This window comes from Mastigoproctus giganteus, chromosome 8, assembly GCF_048544385.1.
Source record: "Mastigoproctus giganteus isolate SK-2022 chromosome 8, ASM4854438v1, whole genome shotgun sequence".
Classification (NCBI taxonomy): domain Eukaryota; kingdom Metazoa; phylum Arthropoda; class Arachnida; order Uropygi; family Thelyphonidae; genus Mastigoproctus; species Mastigoproctus giganteus.
In genome coordinates this window covers 190,823,129-190,842,606 of record NC_143582.1, presented here as the reverse complement: position 1 = coordinate 190,842,606, position 19,478 = coordinate 190,823,129, and the positions used below count along the sequence as shown (strand labels likewise).

At 41.3% G+C, this 19,478-nt stretch overlaps 1 protein-coding gene across 1 annotated transcript in view; it reads right to left on the bottom strand.

Annotated features, from left to right (window-relative positions):
- The window catches only part of LOC150082105 (uncharacterized), a 118,859-nt gene extending 99,639 nt beyond the window's left edge, over nucleotides 1-19,220 (bottom strand). Inside the window, exon 1 of the mRNA XM_090380430.1 lies at nucleotides 19,065-19,220. The gene's annotated coding sequence lies outside the window, so the exon portion shown is untranslated. The remainder of the gene's footprint in view (nucleotides 1-19,064) is intronic.
- Nucleotides 19,221-19,478: the final 258 nt, after the last annotated feature.

Below are 19,478 nucleotides of genomic sequence, written 5' to 3'. Positions count from 1 at the left end.
GAATTATTAATACTCATAGTCGATGCTCCAAAATTATTGGTTGAAGGTTGAAAAGAATTAAAAATCACGCGCTTAACTTCTTTGGCAGATATAAAACAGTAATTTTTTTTTTCCTGTAGACCTATTTAAATTGAAACAAATTTAAAATTGTGCTGTATTTCGTACACTATTGGAATCTTAATCCCACTAACTCAGAACTACTTAATATAATTACTTTTCTAATCTTCCGTTTCTGAGTACCAATTAAATGTTTATAGATCGTTAAAAAGAGATTTGTGTCTTTTTGATGGGCTTACTGTGGAGATTATGCTATAAAACGATATATAAACGTTCTGCTCTGCTTACAAAAATCCTTTTATAAAGAATTCTCTTGTCTGTAGCCAAGGCATTGTAAATACGAGTTAGTATGACAGTGATCTTATTTTTATTGATCAAGAGATTTGGACAATTGGAGATGAAGAAGAGATTTCCCTGCAGGCAGCGTATTTCCGTGATAAAAAGTCATCGTTGGTGATATTTGGTCTGTCTGGGTCTTAAAGATTGTCTTTCAATGTCCAGAAGACCTCGGTGTCCATTAATCTTCCAGATATCGTAGGTTACCAAAAAATATAGTGATCTGTGGTCAATAGAGAAACTTCTTGCAAATGTAACTTACGAAGACCAATTGGATTCATTATTCAGTTAACTAAATTAGTTTTAGGAAAGGGGGAACCATCTGAATACACTCGTGTCTAAATGTTAAGAAACAAATGCAACAAAGTTAAATAAATGGCTGACCTTTCATTAGATTGTAAACAAAAATCAAGAAAGTTACTTAGGGGAAGGAGCTGGCAACTTTCCTGCTTAGAGCGTCCTAGATATGCTCTATTGTATTGAAGATTGAGAATCTGGCTGGCTCACTAAGAATCTATTGGTTCACTAAGAGAGCTCTGTGACTTCATGCACTATTGCCAATAAAGGAAGGTCTGGACCAATTTCTTCTACAGAAGAGCGAATACAAGGATCTAGGATCGTCTCGATCAGACACCTTTAAAACAACGCCTACAAATATCTCTTTCCGCGATGTTAGCAGGATGGAATCTGGTTCCCCGTTCTCTCCAGCTGAAAGTGCATCGAGAATCCGATTGAAGACTGCGTCTCGACTCATTAGTGAAGAGCTCTGTGGCTTACTACTCCTGGGTCTATTTTACATGCTGTCAGTACCACTTCAAAGGCTCTGTGTATACTGAGTCAAGGGAGTTCAATAGCTCGTCATTTTCCTTGACAACTACTGTCATGAAGGAATTTAAAGACCATATGCTTGGGTGGAAAGTGTACCCCCGTAGGTCCAGTAAGCTATGAAGCAAGGTGCTGTGCTGGAATTTTCATTATAGGGATTCGTGCTAGAACCCCTATGTGTTGCTCAATGAATGCCACATAATGACTGTTGTGCACGCAGGATATAAGACCATGGTCTTGGAGAAATATTTAAAAGACACCTTGTGTTTTTTTAAATTGGATCCACGGTCTACTTAAAACGCTGTGAGTCGCATTCAACCAGGAAGGCACCTGGGGTGAATGAAATCTATCCAATTACTCGTATATTAAGGCAGGCAACAAAGGAGGCAAACAAACCATTAGAAATAATTATTAGAGCATCTTTGGATTCAGGGGAGGACCCTGTGAACTGGAGATGTGCAAATATATTCCCAAATCACAAAGGAGGATCAAATGGTGACATGAATAATTACAGACCTGTTAGCTTAACTTCTGTCCCAGGGAAAATAATGGAGTCGCTGGTTAAAGAAGTATTGCAGGACCATCTAGACAACAGTGCAGTTATAGTTCAGACACAGCATGGGCTTGTTAAGGGGAAGCCTTGTCTGACCAATTTGATTGGATACTACGATGTGGTCACAAAAGAACTGGATGCAAAAAAAATTTTTGACATCATGAACTTGGATTTCAGGAAAGCTTTTGACACTGTTGCGCATGGAAGACTACTGTACAAATTGGAGCAGTGTGGCATTAAGGGCAAGTTGCTACAGTGGATAAAAGGACGGTTGAGTGGGAGAAGACAGAGAGTGGTAATCAATGTGCACTGCTCTTTGTGGACTAATGTTATTAGTGGAGTCCCACAGGGTTCGGTGCTGGGTCCACTGTTGTTTTGTATATTTATCAATGATATTGATGAAGGTATATCAGGCTTAGTGTCGAAGTTACCAGATGATTCAAAGTTTGGCAGGTGGCAAATTACAGTAATAAAGGCATGAAAGATCTAGAAAAATTAGGCAGATGGGATAAGAAATGGCAATTTAAGTTTAACATTGACAAATGCAAAGTACTGCACATGGGTAGCACATATTCCAGAGTAACGTGCCTACTGTGTGGTAATGAAAAGGACCTGGGGGTAATTGTGCTGTGAGATATGAAGTTCTCTGAGCAGTGTAGACAGACTGCCAGGACTGCTCATGGGATTTTGTCAATGATATGCAGGAACTTTGCTAGTAGAGATAAAGAAGTGATTATCCCTTTGTACAAGGCCATGGTTACGTCACATCTTTACTACTGAATTCTCCTCTGGACGCCTCGTTTTAGGAAGAATGTAGAGCTGCCCTAACGATTCAGAGATGAAACGAGACTGGTGAGGGAACTAAGGGGTGGTCTTAACAAAAAAGGCAGGCTTCAATTCAGAAAATTGCAGCGTCTGGAGACTAGGGCCCTGCGAGGTGGTCTCATTGAGGTGAGGCTTTGAATGGTTTGAGCAAACTGATTGCTGATAAAATTGTTTCTCTTACTCAGACTATGCATATGAGCGGACATAAATTCAAATTGAGAAAGAATGGTTGCAGAATAGATATGAGGAAGTTTGCCTTCAGCCAACGGATGTCTGATTACTGGAACGAGCTTTCATGCGTTGTTGTGGAATTGGATAGCTTGAAAAAAATTCAAGGAAGAACTAGACAAACTATTGGAGGGAATAGATGAGTGAAACGGGAAGGGGATTTTTGGCTGATGTGCTGTATAAGATTGCTTTCTTGCATCATTTTCCACTATTATTATTACTACTACCTACTGCAAAGCGAGTCATCGTGAAGAAAGCAACCACGAGTTTGTCGACTTCGTCACGAGAAATGGCGAAGAAATATATCGAGCAAAGTTACGCCATCAAACTTTGCGTCAAACTCAACGAGAGCGCAACGGAAACGTGAAAAGTTAAAAAGAGTTTACGAAGATCAAGTTTTATCCCGAGTCCATGTTTTCCATGGCACAAGGCCTTTTTGGAAGGACGTAAAGCCGTTGAGGATGAACCACGCGCAGGGAGGCCTGTTTTGGCAGCAAGAGAGGAGAATGCGGAGAGGATAAAGTCTTTTGATTACGTCTGAGTCCTGACCGCCGCTTGACTGTGAGATTGATTACAGATAAACTGAACATGAGTCACCGAGCCGTCCACTACATTTTAATGAGACGTTTGGACATGCGCAAACTTTGTGCGAAAATTGTGTAAAAAAAATCTCACTGAAGAACAGAAGCAAAATCGGAAGAACGTCTGCCTCGTCCTCGATCGTGTTGAAACTGAATCAGTTTCTTCAGCGAGTGATAACAGGTAAAATCCAGAATCAAATCGATGGTCAGTGGTTTTTTTTTTTTTTTGATCAGCGTGGAGCGGAGCACAAAGAGTTTGTGCCTCAAGGAAAAACTGTCAACCAGACTTTCTACCGATAAGTCCTTTAACAGCTACGGAAAAGGGTCCTGCGAGTTCGAACTAAGCCGAAAAGTGGATTTTGCATCAAGAAAATGCTCTCTGCCACTGCGCGATGTCAGTTACGGAGTTTACCTCCAAAGACATTCCAGTGCTCCTGCAACCACTATATTCCCTGGATCTGTCGCCATGCAACTCTTTTCTTTTTCCAAAGATCAAGAATCGTGTGAAAGGACATCATTGGGCAAAACACAACATCCAGAGCGTCGTAACCAATACACTGAAGGAGCTCACAGAAGATTGGTTGGTTGGTTGTTGTAGAGTTTTTAGGCACATAAACAACTTAGGTTACATTGCGCCGTATGTAATATGTCTGTAAATTTCATGTGTTTGGTGGTCGATTTGCTGCTTACTGGGCGAAAAACCCATGTTATCCTCACCTTAGATTGACTAACTCAGCCACGTTGTGAAAAAGACCCATAAAAATTTCTCACGTTATTGACGGGATTCGAACCCAGGTCTTTTCCGCTCGGTGTGGTGAAGATGATGAATCTACCAGCTGTACAACCCACGAGAGCTACGAAAGAAGACTTCCAGCGTTGTTTTCAGAGATGGAAGGTGCTGTAAGCGACGTGTTGCTTCCTAAGGAAGCTACACATCCCAAGGAAGTTTCTACAAATAGTAGTAGTAGTGGCATGTGATGCAAGAAAGCAAGTGTATGAGTTTATGCAGCATCAGCCAAAAAAAAAAAAAAATCACACCATTCCCTCCAAATGCCTGTCCAGTTCCTCCTTAAATTTATTCAACCTATCAACTTCCACAACGACAGATGGAAGTTTGTTCCAGCAATTAACCACCCGCTGGCTAAAGGAAAATTTCCGCACATCTATTCTACATCTGTCTTTTCTTAATTTGAATTTATGCCCCCTTAGGCTCGTAATCTGAACAAGTGGAAGGATCCCATCAGAATTCAGCGTGCTCAACCCATTCAAGGCCTTATATACCTCAATCAGATCACCGCGCAGGTGCCTAGTCTCCAGCCACTGCAATTTGCAGAATTTAAGCCTCTCTTGGTAAGAGGATCCCTTCATTCCCCTCACCAATCTTGTTGCCCTTCTCTGTACACGCTCAAGTAAATCTACATCCTTCCTAAAATGAGGCCTCCAGACCTGTACGCAGTACTCAAGGCGTGGCCTGACCATTGCCTTATACTGAGGGATAATCACCTCCTTTTCCCTGGTAGCAAAATTCCTATATATCATTGACAAAACCCCATGACCTGCACTGGCAGTCTGTCTGCATTGCTCAGAAAACTTCATATCTGACTGCACAATTACTCCCAGGTCTTTTCCATTTTCTACTACTTTAAGTGTAGTACCACGCAGTTGGTACGTTTCTCTGGGGTTACTTCTACCCATATGCAGTACTTTGTATTTGTCAAGGTTAAACTTCAGTTGCAACTTCTTAGCCCATCTGCCCAAATTTTCTAGATCCTGTTGCGCACTGCCAACACAAGTAGCACATAACCAAGTAGCACACTGCTATTACTGTCATTAACAACCCTCCCAACCTTTGTATCATCTGCAAACTTCGACACTAAGCCTGATATTCCTTCATCAATATCATTCATAAATATACAAAACAACAGAGGATCCAACACCGAACCCTGTGGGACTCCACTAATAACATTAGTCCACGAAGAGCAGCACCCATTGATTACCACCCTCTGTCTTCTCCCACTTAACCATCCTTTTATCCATTGTAGCAACTTACCCTTAATACCATTCTGCTCCAATTTGTACAATAGTCTTCCATGTGCAACAGTGTCAAAAGCTTTCCTGAAATCCAAATATATGATATCAAAATTATTTTTTGCATCCAGTTCCTTTGTAACCACATCATAATATCCTATCAAATTTGTCAGACAAGACTTTCCATTAACAAACCCATGCTGTGTCTTTTTCCAAGGATTTCTCGTAATCTGTCTTCGCCTGCCTAACCTCCTTTGTGACCTGATTACATCAGGTCACAGCTTATATCTGCCATTGGCTTCTGAGTCGCTTGATAATTTATATGCATCCCAAGCATTTTTCTTCTCTGTCACAAGTCTCATTAGTTCATTTGATAACCATTTAGGCCTAAACCTTTAACAATATTTCTTAATAGGTATGAAACTTTTAGTAGCTTCCACGATTAATTCCTTGAATGCTTCCCACTTAGAATTTACTGTGGTAACATCGTCAGTTGATCCCACTGTACAGAATTTAAAAACTGTCTGAGACCACTGTACTCACCAAATGAAGGAGAGAACTTTCAGTTGTAGAAAATTTTTTATAATTTTTTTATTAAATCAGTCTCATTAATTCTGTGACAGACCTTGTATGTTCTGCATCTGACAAAGAGGGGAAAACTCTCTACCTCTCATTATTCCCATCGTTAACCAGGGCCTATTCAATCCTTAAATTTTTTCAAGCTCTCCGCTTGGGCACCTTTGCAGGCAACTTATTCCAATGTTCCACAACACGCTGCCCGCAGGTGAACTGCATGAAATTTATTCTTCTGTTTTTCCCTAAGATTTTATAGTAGTGCCCTCTGGCCCTTGTCTCACTCATCAGCCAGTGTATTCCTCCCTCATTCATTTTCTAATCCCTCCTCAGTGCCTTGTACACTTCAATCAAATTCCCCTTTAGTGATCCAGTTTCCATCTTTCTTCATATTTGAGGCCTCTAGATCTGGATATAATTTTCCAAGTATGAGCTTACCGTCATCTTACAGATGAAACATAAGGAAATGCATATGTAGAAGTACAGCTCAAAACTCCAAGTATAATACAGTTATTTTCAGTACAATATATAAAGATGATATTGAGAGAAACAAATAATTTCATATACATATAGTAGTATAAGCAGGCAACGTTCTTTGCACTGGACAGAAGTAGTTAGTCCATCATTACTCACTGTCATACTGAAAAGTTAGTATGCCATCTTCACATCAGCTGATATCGTTGGCTTGCGGCATTAAGATGAGCTTCGAGGAGGAGGCTCAGGTACAGCGAAGTACAATTCAAGGATGAGACGTCTATATTCCCTGTCAGAAGCGAACTTATTAAGGTCAGTATGGGTACATGAAAGTAGCTGAAAAGGCAGGAACCTATCAGATAGGTGGAGGCGGTTGAGATAAGGTATAAGGTATGTTAGTGTCTAACGGCTCCTGGGATTTCTCCCATCTCCGCGGGTGTACATTGTATCGGGGCCAGAGATTTGAAGTGTGTGGGGGTCATGTGCTGTATATTGTGTTGTGCCCTTTGTTCCTCCGGTCTATTAGCCGCCGAGCCCCTAGTGGGACCCGACGTTACCACACCATGCCACGGGGAGGCTGACCGGGTGTACCACTGTAGCTAGAGTACTCTGGCGGGTCCTGCCACCTACTTTCCTGGGATTTCAGTGGCTAGGACCAGATTTGAGAATGAGATGATCGCTGTTTCTTGAGCAACGGTTGTAATTTTAACAGAGCGTAGGGTTGTTCGCTGATAACTTGTTCTAGGGCCAAATAGGTCGGGCAGTAATTTTGATGTTTTTAGATTTAGACCTGTGGGGAATGCGTGTGTGTGTATATATAAATATATGTATATACACACACACGCACACATATATATATATATATAAACTAAATAAAAAAAAAAAAAAAAAAAAAAGTTGTGCAAGAGAAAAGTAAGGGAGGAAGGCAGAAGACTGGAGGGTAGGAAACAGAAGAAAGGGGCCAAAAGGGAAGATGGCCCCTGATGACAGTGTGGCATGCCCAGTGCCTCACCAGAGAGAGGAGTGAAAAAAATCATTCTGTAAGAGAAAAATAGGGGGGGGGGGGAGTAAAAGAACGGATGGCAGGAAACAGAAGAAAGAAGCCGAAAAAAAAAAAAAAATAAAAAAAAATAAAAAACTAAAATAAAAAATGAGAGAGAGATATACTCCGCAAGTTCAGGGTAGGTACAGCTAGCACGGCCAGTTAGTTGGAGCCGACAACTTGCTGGAAATCCAGCAGTGTGAGTGCTGCTATGGTGGATGGATCATGTTCAGTAAGGTCTATTTCAGGTGCCGTCATTGGGGCTCCATTTGGTGAGTCTGTGTCGCATCCAGACTGAAGGCTGGTCCAGTAGTCCATCAGAACGAACAGTGGGGGTGGTCAAAACCGGGAGTCCAAGATTGATGGTCAAGTCCAGGGATCGATGCTAGGCCTCTTCTTGATGAAATGTGTCACATCTGTTCGAGAGAAGTTTGTCCAGAAATCAATGATGAGGAATTTGTCAAGGTATGTGCGGACCCTATCTTTTATTGCGCTGCTGGTCAAGTCTTGTGCAAGTTGGTCCAAGGCGTTAGCATCCATGGCTCAATGATGCGTAGCAACAATTGGCAGTCATGGTTGTTATGACCTATTGATTCGGATACTAAGGTGGTGGTAGCGCTTTCTGCCTGGTAAATAAGTCCATTGCAAATTGAGTCAGAGCTCGGTAAGTTTCTTCATTCTGTAGGGTGAGGTGTTCTTGATTTTGGTAGTTGAAGCGTAGTTTTGTTATTAGGATCCTCCTGAAGTCCTCGTAGATTTCACAGCTGTGGGCAAGGTGCTCCCACGTCTGATCCTCTCCACAGTGGCAGCGGGGTGAGTCTGAAATTCTGAAGTCATGTAGTTTTTTCTGGAAGGAGCCATGTCCAGTGAGGAAGTAGGTAGCATAGAGTCCTGGTGAAAACCAGACAGGTGTGAGGGGGTAGGAGGCCCTGACATCAGGGAGGAATATTTTGGTGACAGCGCCTTTAGTTGATGCCTGCCATCTTTCTTGCCAGGTGTCTGTTAGATGTTCATTAAGTCTCTTCTTTTCAGCGTTTCTATTATTTGCTGGGTCAGTGGTGAAACCTGCACAAGTAACTGCTCTTCCTTTGGCTATTTGGTAGAGCAACCCATGACGAACAATCTCCAGGTCCAGTGGAAGAGATCCAGTGAGGACCTGGAGCGCATGGGTGCTGACAGTGCGACAGGCACGCGAGGACAGAAGGAGAAGAGAGCGCTGGATAGTTCCTAGGCGCGATCTGTTTACTACGGCATTGGCCTTCTTGTACCAGACTCCAGAAGCATAGGTGCTAACCGGGATGAAAACTGCCTTATAGAAGAGTGACAGCGTTCTCTTCTTTAAGCCCCAGTCCTTCCGGGCAACTCTTGAGACTTGGGCAGCATACTTCCTGATCTTAATCCTGAGTTGGTCTAGATGAAGAGTGAAGGAAAGGTTTTTGTCTAAGATCAAACCTAGATATTTAAGCTCTGTTTTTAGTTTTACTGTAACACCATTGACCTTGATTTGGGGTGGTCTTCGCAAATCAAGGGTGCCTTTTAGTAGGATCGAATTGGTTTTCTCTGGGGAGATCTTTAGGTTGTTATGCTCTGCCCAAGCTTGAAGGGTGGAGATGGCCTGGTTGGCAGTTGCTTCTAGTTGGGTTCTGTTATTGGCAGAAAAGAGCATGACCAGGTCATCTGCATAGGCCTGGGTTTGTACATTGTTGAGTTTGGTGTTCAGGAAATCATCCAGCACCAGATTCCAGAGGAGAGGCCCCAGGACAGATCCCTGAGGGCATCCCCTGAAGACTGGTCTGGAGACACTGCAGTGGGGAGCAGACACGACAACTCGCCGGTCCTGGAGATAGGTCTTGATGCATCTATATAAGTTTTCAGGGACATGCGCTCTTCGGAGCCTGCCCAGGACGCTGGGCCACCAGAGGGAATCGAAGGCACCAGCAAAGTCAAAGGAGATTAGTAGAAAGTATTTGGAGTTGCAGTTGGTAGCAGCTTCAATGATTGTTTCCAGTGCATCAATCGTGGAGCGTCCTTTCCGGAAACCGTACTGCTTAGGTGAGGAGAGACCAGCGTCATTGTAGTGGGCTTCTATTCTATGGGAGATCATCCGTTCGAGAAGTTTGCTGAAGACTGGCAGCAGTTCAATGGGCCGGTAAGATTGTGGCAGATCATGTGGTTTGGTTGCATTCTTCAATATAAGTCTAAGGATTGCAGTCCTCCATTGTGTGGAGAAGAATCCTTGGTGGAGACAGTGGTTTATCAGGTTGAGTATTGTAGTGGGAATAAGTTCAATGGCCTTCTGGACGATTTCTGGATCGAGCATGTCTCTGCCCGGAGCCTTCTTGTTTCTGATTCTAGATGCAGCTAAGTTGAGCTCGGTTGTGGTGAAGGGTTCTTCAATTGCAGTTGTGTGATATGTTTCATTTTCCGTGCAGAGCTGTAGCTGTTCCGGTGTGTGTGGGTCAGCAGGCTGCTGGAATGTAGCGTCTAGAATATTATTGATAGTATCTTGCCACGATCTGGTGTACAGTCCGTTCGGTAATTTTGTGGTTGATACGACCTCACCTCTGGGGAGCTTGTTAGTGGTCACTTTGTACACAATCCCCCAGGGATCGGCGTTCCCTTCAGTGCTTACCAGGGCTTCCCATGAGCGCCTTTTGCGCTGTTTTATTGTTGTGGTATACTGGTTCCTGGTCACTCGATATTGCTGCAGTAAAGCCTCTGTTTCTTCTGGAGGCCATGTTCTTCTTGCACGTTGATAGCGTTTTCGTCGGTAAATGACTTCGCGTCTAAGAGTCTGGAGTTCAGGTGACCACCAGGGGACAGCACCAGGTGTGAATCTCTTCTTTTTGATAGCCTTGTTTGCAGCATTACTGACGAGCTGTGTAATTGCGCATTGATGCTGGTCTGGGCTGAGGCCGCTAGGATTGAAGCGGCTGGCTGCACTGGTCAATTCCTCCTTAAAAAGGTTCCAGTCAGCCTTATTCAGGGCATATCTTCTTTGTTGAGTTCGGTTGGTTGGTTGAGTGACTAGTGAACGGTGTAGTTGGAAGGTTAGTACCCTGTGGTCAGAGGTGGTCCAGTCCTCACGGACTGTCCAGGAAGCAAGGTGCTGAGCAATGGAGCTTGAGGCTAAGGTGATATATATTGTAGCTTCCCACAGGGTACTGGAGAAAGTTGGCAGGCAGTTAGGTTTGTTTAGAATGACCAGGTTGCTGTTAGACAAGTAGTCCTCAAGACGTTGGCCATTTCTATTTCCTCTGTGATTTTGAGTTCGGCTGTGCCAGGCTGGGGACCTGCAGTTAACATCAGCCCCTATAATGAGTTTTGCATTTGGCATTTGTAGCTGGATGGTCTGTAGATATCGGGTGGCAGGAAGAATATCTTCCCCCGGTCGACAGTATATCGAAACTAAGTAGAATTGCCCCAGTGGTGAAATTACATGGGCGCACACAGCCCAGCTAGTACACAGATCAGTGATTTTGGTGACAGTCAGTTCGGGATTGCGAACGACGATCGCGGCCCAGGGTGTGTCACCATCAACCTGGACCACTTTAAATCTCAAGGGGTAGCCTTTTACCTCCTTGTTATGAGTGTATGGCTCCTGAAGCAGCAGCACATCTAAGTTCTCTTCATCTGCCTTTTTGACCAGTTGTGCAGCAACAGCCTTGGCCCTCTGAGCGTTATGTTGTGCTATTTTCACGGTGTGGGTATTTAGGTTTGGTCTGTTACTCCCCATATTCTATTCTTGATTGTTGAGCACTTCTGGCTTTGAGATAAACTGGGCAACTGCTGTCACGGAGCGAATGGTTGGCTGGCACCTTTAGGGCCTTGCAATTGGCACATGTGGGAGGTTGAGACTTTTTGGGACATGTAGCGTATTCATGCCCCATTTCGGCACAGTGGCCACAGGTGGGCAGATTTTGCCTGCACGTGTGCGTGGTGTGGCCGAAACGGCAGCACCTGAAACATTTGGGGACGGCTACATGCTCCCTAAAGCGGTGGCTGCCCCAGTTGATGTAAATTCTTGTTTGTTGGGAGAGGATCTTCCAGGCCTTGGGTGATAGCTCAAAGACCCAGTTAATGGTGTGCCCAGCTCTGGGTTTTGTTTGGAATTTAGGGATTATGTGAGAAGTTGGTTCTTCATCTGGGAGTTCCTGTTTCAAGTTTCTGTGGAAAATTTCGCTTTGCAATTCCTCTGGAAGGAGATCCTTGTCCACATCTAGTACCAGTATGCAAGGGCCCTTTTGTCTAGGGGGCTCGGCCAGGAGTCCCAGAGATGGTAATTTAGGATTCTTAACAATCAGTTCAGCATCCTCTTTTGTGGCTGTTTCTATAATTACTCCTGTATTTCGCGTTTTGCGAATTGACTTGATTTTAGTGTTCTTTAAGTCATCTGTCAAGGAATCCATGATGGTCTTCTTGACCTCCTCACTGGACATACGACCTTCATTGGTAAGGGGTTTAAGTACCACAAAGTTAGGTCTGGGTGATAGCGTTTTCTTCAGTGTAGTCCGTAGGTTGGCACCTGAATTGTTTGTCTGGTAGCTCAGTTCCTGAGATTCGGGAATAAAGTCGGTGGTGACTTCCTCAGCGCATGGGCATATGTGGAGTCGCGCTGTCGCATTTGTTTTACTCCACAGTCAGTGTAGGCTTCCAATTTTGCAGTTGCCTTTTCGCTTTCCAGGTGAGTCTGGATAAGCAGCGATTCTAGCTTGTTCCATAGGGTGACAATTTCTGCCCTAAGAAGTGTTGTAACTCTGTTAGTTGGCTCTTTGAGCACGTTCTCCAGTGCTACTTTGAGTTGTAGCGATTGTTGGATAACTGTCCCCTCAGGCATGCTGGGGTCAAGGGGGAGATCAGGTTGTCTCATATCTGTGTACTCGGTTTGGGACAGGGGGGGTTCCATGGTCCCTCTGTTTTGAGATTTTGACCTGGTTTTTCGATCAAATTTGGTACCGATTGATTTTTTGTTCTTAATGGGGGGGTTCAGTTTGAGATCCCTCATGTTCTTCGTGTTGCTCTGCTATTTTAGGGTTGTCGGTCACTGGCAGGGTTGTGTTTACAGCCGATTTCCTCGATTTACCCTCCATTTTGAGCAGATACGAATTGGCGAGTTCACTGGAATGAGCGAGTGGCGAGACAGTCTTACAGAAGGAGCTCAGAAAATGAGTGCAGATGATACCCTCTGCAAGTTAGTAGGTGAATCAACTTAAGAAGTGCTACACAAGAACAGTTACCACCAATAGGATTTACGTGCTGTTGTCACGTGCTATTTGCCCTGGGATGACATCCATGTGGTCATTATAATGGTATTAAGTTACACCAGTGCTTGCAATATTATTTATGTCAAGTGGCACAATTCTAATTTCTGCCGAAATCGTGGGGCAAAAATCACCCGTTCACATCCAGTATCAGCGCCCTGATTTAAATAGCCGACTGGGCTAGGTGAGTAAAGTGCCTGCCTGGCAACCCGAAGGTCGCGGCTCAAATCCCTCCTCGGGCTTGGATCAGAGTACTGCAAAAACCTTGGGAGGTGTATTATAGCCACAGAAGCCGATGCGCCAACAACTAACTAGGGTTAAACGAGGCAGTCAGCGATTCCTGAGTTAGGCCTAACAATATTACAAAGGTAATAAACTAATATCAACAGTTTACAAAATCTATTAAAATTTATAGCCAGTTAGAGATGTGGGCATAGAGTTGGAGTCGCTCTGAGGGAAGGCTGAGGGACTCTCCATGAGCACAGATCCCAGAATTGCGGTGCCGAAATCTCGCCAACCATCATGTTGATAGTAGTGGTAAGACGTTTCATCCTAATCAGCGTGGAGAGCCTGTGAATTTGAATCAAACTGGCCATTTCAGTTGTCCTTAGCTGTGGAGGAAGTTTATGTTTGTTTATGGCCCATTTTAAGAGCCAAAACTCAGCAGAAAAAAAGTGGTCTGATTGTGCTAGTGGCAGCTGATGCCTATTCCTCTGCAGCATATAAAAGCGGAGAGTATAATGTGGTTTTTATGTATTTTATAGTAGTTGTGACTTCATTAATATAACGCAAATGCTGTTTGGCAATCCATCGGAGTCGAGCTGCCAGGGTGAAGAGCTTGTCTATGTGGTAACTGAAGCAGAGCTTAGGATCGAACACAATCCCGAGATCAGTATGCTTATTGACGATGGGAACAGGAGAATTACACAGAATTGGTTGAATATAAGAAGGCGTTTTCTTTAAAGAGAATAACATAAATTCGGATTTTTCTGGGTTTATTTTTAATCCGAACTGGTTGAGGTAGTTTTCAATTTCCGTGAGTGTATTATTAATTGATCCTGTTATCACGAGAAGATCATCGTATGGAGAAATCGGTGTGAGGAGCTTTATATCATCTGCATAACATAAAGTATCATACCTGGACTCAACAAGTGGAGAGAAAAGTGCTGTAAACAAGAGCCCGGATATGACACCACCCTGTGGCACGCCTGAAGAGTTTCTTCGCTCGTATATGTGCCCATGGACAGTAAGCTGGATTATTCTGTTTTGAACGAGCGACGTGAGGAACTGTAGAATGTCTACCTTGATCTGATAGTGGTCTGAAAGTAGCTTCAGCATTGCAGGAACGTTTATAGAGTCTAAAGCTGCTTCAAGGTCTACATAGGTGACTGCAAGCTCTGCTTGGGAACCAAACGCAGAGAGGATAGAGTTGGTGGTGGCTGAGAGGTTATTCACAGCAGATCTGTGAGGGAGGGAGTAATGGATTTGAGGAGGCTGGTGTGGAAGAAGTTGTTTAGTTAGAACGGGGAGAAGTACCTTTGAAGTACCTCAAAGAGCTTTGATGTCAGCAGCTGTCCTAAAACCAACAGGGACGCCTCTATCTATTCTACGTGTTTACGTATTCTTGGCGATATTATCCTAATACTCTCTGAAGAAAAGAGTACTGACTTCACGTTTCCGAAATAAGTTTTCAGCTGTTGTCACTCTCTGATTATGCACTGTTCTAAACAACTGGAATTAAATAGTTGAATTGAAGTTCTGGAGCTGGGGAAGCCAAGAAAAATACTGCATATGTTTGGCGTGCTCTTTCATTTTTCTGTACGTAGTGGAGTTGTCATATGTAAAGGTTTGCGACCATGCTCTTCTTGCGTCATTCTGCAACATCATGCAACAAAATCGTTGTGAATTCAAGGCAGGATATGGTTCCCTCATGAGTTATCTGTGGTTTATTATCCGCACAACATCCAAATCAGCACATGAACACGCACTTGTACACAAAGACCATATGAACTAGAATACTGAGCTGATGGCCATGATGAGAGTAATCCAGGCGCAAAATATCACAAATTATTCTTCCGTTGGTAAACATTAGAAAAAGGGATTTCTAAGAGTGTTTTCCCAATTTTGGGGTTTTTACTCCCACTCGTAAAGTACTTTTTACTTATCCATCTTGAGTTCATAGCTGCGATTTTTTTCCAGCTAATGACCAGTGATAAACTCTTGGCACTGTCTGCAACGATACATGTGTCACCTTCCTTAGAGATGCTCCCTCTGCGCGTGATTTCGTTGGTCGCCTACATTTCTTATAGCAAAACATTAATGACATCCAAGACTAAGGGGGACTGTGGTTATTCATGGAAATTAATGTTCCTTTCCATACATTACTACGTGTAATATAGGCGCTTGATAAAGACGCGCTGTTCCACTTATATTCAAAAGGAGGCGCTCGCATATGAACAATCCGATTCGCTAAAATTTTGTATGGCAGTGTATATTCATACTATCACAGTTACTTGCACATATTCTCTCTCTCTCTCTCTCTCTCGTTCTCGTAAATAACAGTTAGGCACCACAAATAAATGCTTGCAGTGCACGTCATATTAATTATGAAAGGCTCCTATTACATGATACAACTCCTATTACACGATACAACAGCTAAGCGCTGTCAGCATTAGTAAGTGTAATAGGCGTACCTTCCGTCTTCAGTTAATTGTGAGAGCTCAAATTTTCCACTAAGGAAAATTTGAGCTCACGCTATTTGATAACATCCAGGTTCATGTGATCCAATAACGGAAACAATTTTTGTGATCCAATAACGGAAACCTCCAACTTAAACACTCTATAAACTAAAACTGCAGGAAAATACATTTTGGTCACTACATTATTAAACCACCCGGATGAGAAATGTCGATTCTGTGATGACGTCATATCAACTAAGATGGCTGACTGTTTTTTTTTTTTTAAATGTGTGCGTTTCTTAAGTGGAAAATAAACTTTCTTTCAAGCGGAATCCTTTTTTATTATTATTTTAACTATTCTTCCTGGACAATTTGCATAATTTTGCAATAAAAAGCCTACAATATGGAAAGGTATAATTAGTGATCGAGAGAACTGCCCTAGGCTAAATATATCAGCGTAGTAATTAGTGGTGTAGAAGTTTAACTACTCCTAGACACTCGTCTGTAGCAAGTGTGCTCAATTTAATGGCATCGTACAATCACGAAAACAGGAACCAGAGGTAGACACTTAACCTAAATATTAAAGTTTCCCTTTTTATAATGTTCCATTTATGCACATTGGCTACGCCCGTTAAAACATTAAAATAACAGTTTTTGTCTCTGTTATCGACTTCTGCGAAGAGTGTTAAGCCACTTACAGAGCACTTAATGTCTACCATGATATGATATGAATTAATATTTAATATAATATATAAATATCAAAAATTTATTTATTTATTTTGGAGTTTAATGTATACTCCACTTTTTACATAAATTTATAAACCTAAAATTAACTCGTGTGAATACTATGACATTTTTATTGTTTATGATTATGACGTTATGAAAATTCGAAACTTTTGTTGAGGTTATGAAAATTCGGATAGCATCAGGTTTTCCAATTAGAGCAGCAAGGATCCCTTCCATGCGCGTAATAATTGGGCTTGCAAAAGCGAGATAAGCCACGTCAACACAAATAAGATCAATAGCAAAAAGAAAAGACCTAAATTAAAAATACAACACACGTAGATAAAACTGAATATATTTGAACTTTTAGTTCACTTTTTCTTTAGTTCCTTCTCTGAATGAACTGATTCCCATTTTCAAGGAGTAATGCTAACAGCACCATAAAACAGATTTGCTTTGGTCATTGCTATAAAGTACCTAAAATAGTTTTTAGTAGACGTTCGATTTTTATTCTACACAAGCGAGCAAAGTGGTATGAATAAAAGGAACCTGCGATTCAAATATAACTAGAATGTCCCAATGGAAACGTGATAGCTGAGAATAGATCGTTTCTAAAACTGTTTAACCTCACCCGTTACTTTCTGCATTGAGCCGTATATGAGAATAAATTTTTGTTTTTCGAAATAAGAATTTTTAAGGTTGAAAGAGAGGTAAAACTTGGTTAACCCTATTGAAAATTACAAAAACATAATACACTCTTTTAAAGATACAGAAAGATGATATGGCATTGATCTATTTTTGATAAAAATAAATAAAATGTTTTTAGAAAGACAGATAAAAATAGATTTATTTTTATAGAAAACATTGATGGTAATGAGTCAGTAGCGTAGCTATCCTTTTTCGGGCCCGGAGGCAAAAAACATGTTCGGGCCCTACTTAATTAAGAATCTGTTCTGTTTAGATGATTAGCCTTCCTTTCCATCGTAATATACAGGGTTATTCAAAATGAAGTCCGGGGTTTCAAACAATTCCTGTACTGAAACCCGGACTTCATTTTGAATAACCCTGTATAACAAGTATCTTAAGATTTACGAGTACGCTGTATGTCAAACTCTTAGTAGACGAAGAAACATTTTGGCCTTCCAACGTAATTTTCAATGAAGGTTATAGCTAGTAGGATGAGTTATAGAAGGTCAACTGTTGATTTGAAAAACAACAGCTCGCACAGGGAATGAACCGAGGGGAGGAAGGAGTTTTCCAGTCCTGAAAGATAAACAAAATAATGAAATAATGTGAAGAGGAGTATCTGTTTCTTTTATATTGTAATTTGAGCTTATTTTTATTGCATAGGGTGAGTCTTTATGCATTTTTAAAAATTTAAAAAGCTTACGATGACTTCTGTATATCTTCCGATTCTTCTATTTCTGATTTTATGGTCTCTGGTCGTAAATAAATAACACAGTACATAAAATACATTCTGTAAGTGGCGTTTAGGCTGTATAAAGACTGTTATTATGAAATTTGTGGAGCAAGAACTGATCCCAAGGACAAAAAAATAAGAATAATCTCTATGAACAGTGTCATATTTGAACTTTTCCAAACAAAAATTTACTTAAAACATTACAGATAGACAACCATCGCTTGCAAATTCTCACTAGAAAAAAAAATCCTTCATTTCTAAGTTCAAGACCACTTCCTTTTTCTTCCTGTATACTATAGATGATTACATTAGGCTAATAAACAGAAGAACAAGTAAGGAAGCCTTCAAAGTTTGATGGGGTGAATTTTGTTTGGTCACAGGAGGGGAATTTCGTTGTTAAGGGAAATATTATCTACTGTATAATTTAAGGAGCTGAAATAAAAAAGTAAAAAAATGGGAGGCAGCAAAATCCTATACGGCTAAAACAAAATAAACCCCCCTTATCAGCCCCTTTTTCTGATAATTTATGGTCTCTAATGAGTGAGTAGGTCTCAGATTGCGTGGTTTCATCCGTATTCTACAATCCAAATAGAACAAAACGATCTAAGATCATTACATTACGCAGAACCGTTCCTCCATCTATCAATGAAGGCAATTTATTGTGACTGAGTTATCTATTTATAGCACAAGTAACCTAGCAGCTCACATATCCGTTCAGCCTCTAAGTACCACCTCAAAATGATCTAGTTATTTTATGTATTAATATTTATTGAAGTATTATTAGTACAGCTTTGCATAATAACTTATGAAATACTAAGTACCGAACACTGTTGACTTTGAAAATCCATCGGCTTGTATAGCATATCTCCGACAGGTGGTTGATGTAACGAAAGGTAGTATGGATGCCAAATAGTCATGACAACTGGAAGTTCCAAAACACGTAGGCGTAATACGAATAGAACTGCCGAAGATATGAATAGGTATAACTTCCGGTAACTCCCCACGCTTAAAAAACATAAAAGATATTTATATCATTAACTGTCATTGCATTTGTACATGAGTTTCATTCGTTGATGAAAAAAAAAAATAATAAAATTTACATTTTATCATTTAACTTAACAAGCTCTCATTTATCTGAACATAAAATGTGTATCATTTTATGTGCAGTATTTTTTTAAATGCATTTCTTCAATATACAGATTATTACTACTCGGAAACAATCAATAGAAAACAGCTTAAGAGAAAAACACCATCCAAATAAGTAGATGAATTACCAGATCATCCATCTTTAGTGACACATGGCTTTCTATAAATAGATCTACACATTGAAAGCCACTGGAAATGGTAAATCCCCTGATAGACTATCCAGTATTCTATTACCCACTTCTGACATTTTCATATATTATTTAAAAATTAAAAAAAAAAAACTTATAAAAGGGTAAAAAATTTTCCTACCTCACCTCAGCAAAATCCCAGAGGATGCAATTAGCATAGCTTTGATATTATCCCAAGTGGAAAACTGTTGAGATTCATCCGCCATTACGATTAATAAAAAAGCAATTTAAATATCGAAAAAATTCTCTGCGTAAACTGTGCACCAGTATGGAGTTAAGACACTGGATAGATAAATAGAAAGAGAGTGAGACAGTATGTGTTCCACGATGTCCATCTATACTAATGCACGTTTCATAGGACCAGGAGAAGGCGCCTTCGAAGCTCTTCGCTCCAATATCCAGAGCTGTGCGCGCGCATTACGTCATTCGCTCCTTAGCAACCACAGCTGATGCCTTGCCGACTTTGAAGTGCAGTAAAAGACGGTATCAAGTGGGATTGATTAAAAATTTTCTGTTTCATTTCTTGTCATAACGAGTCAA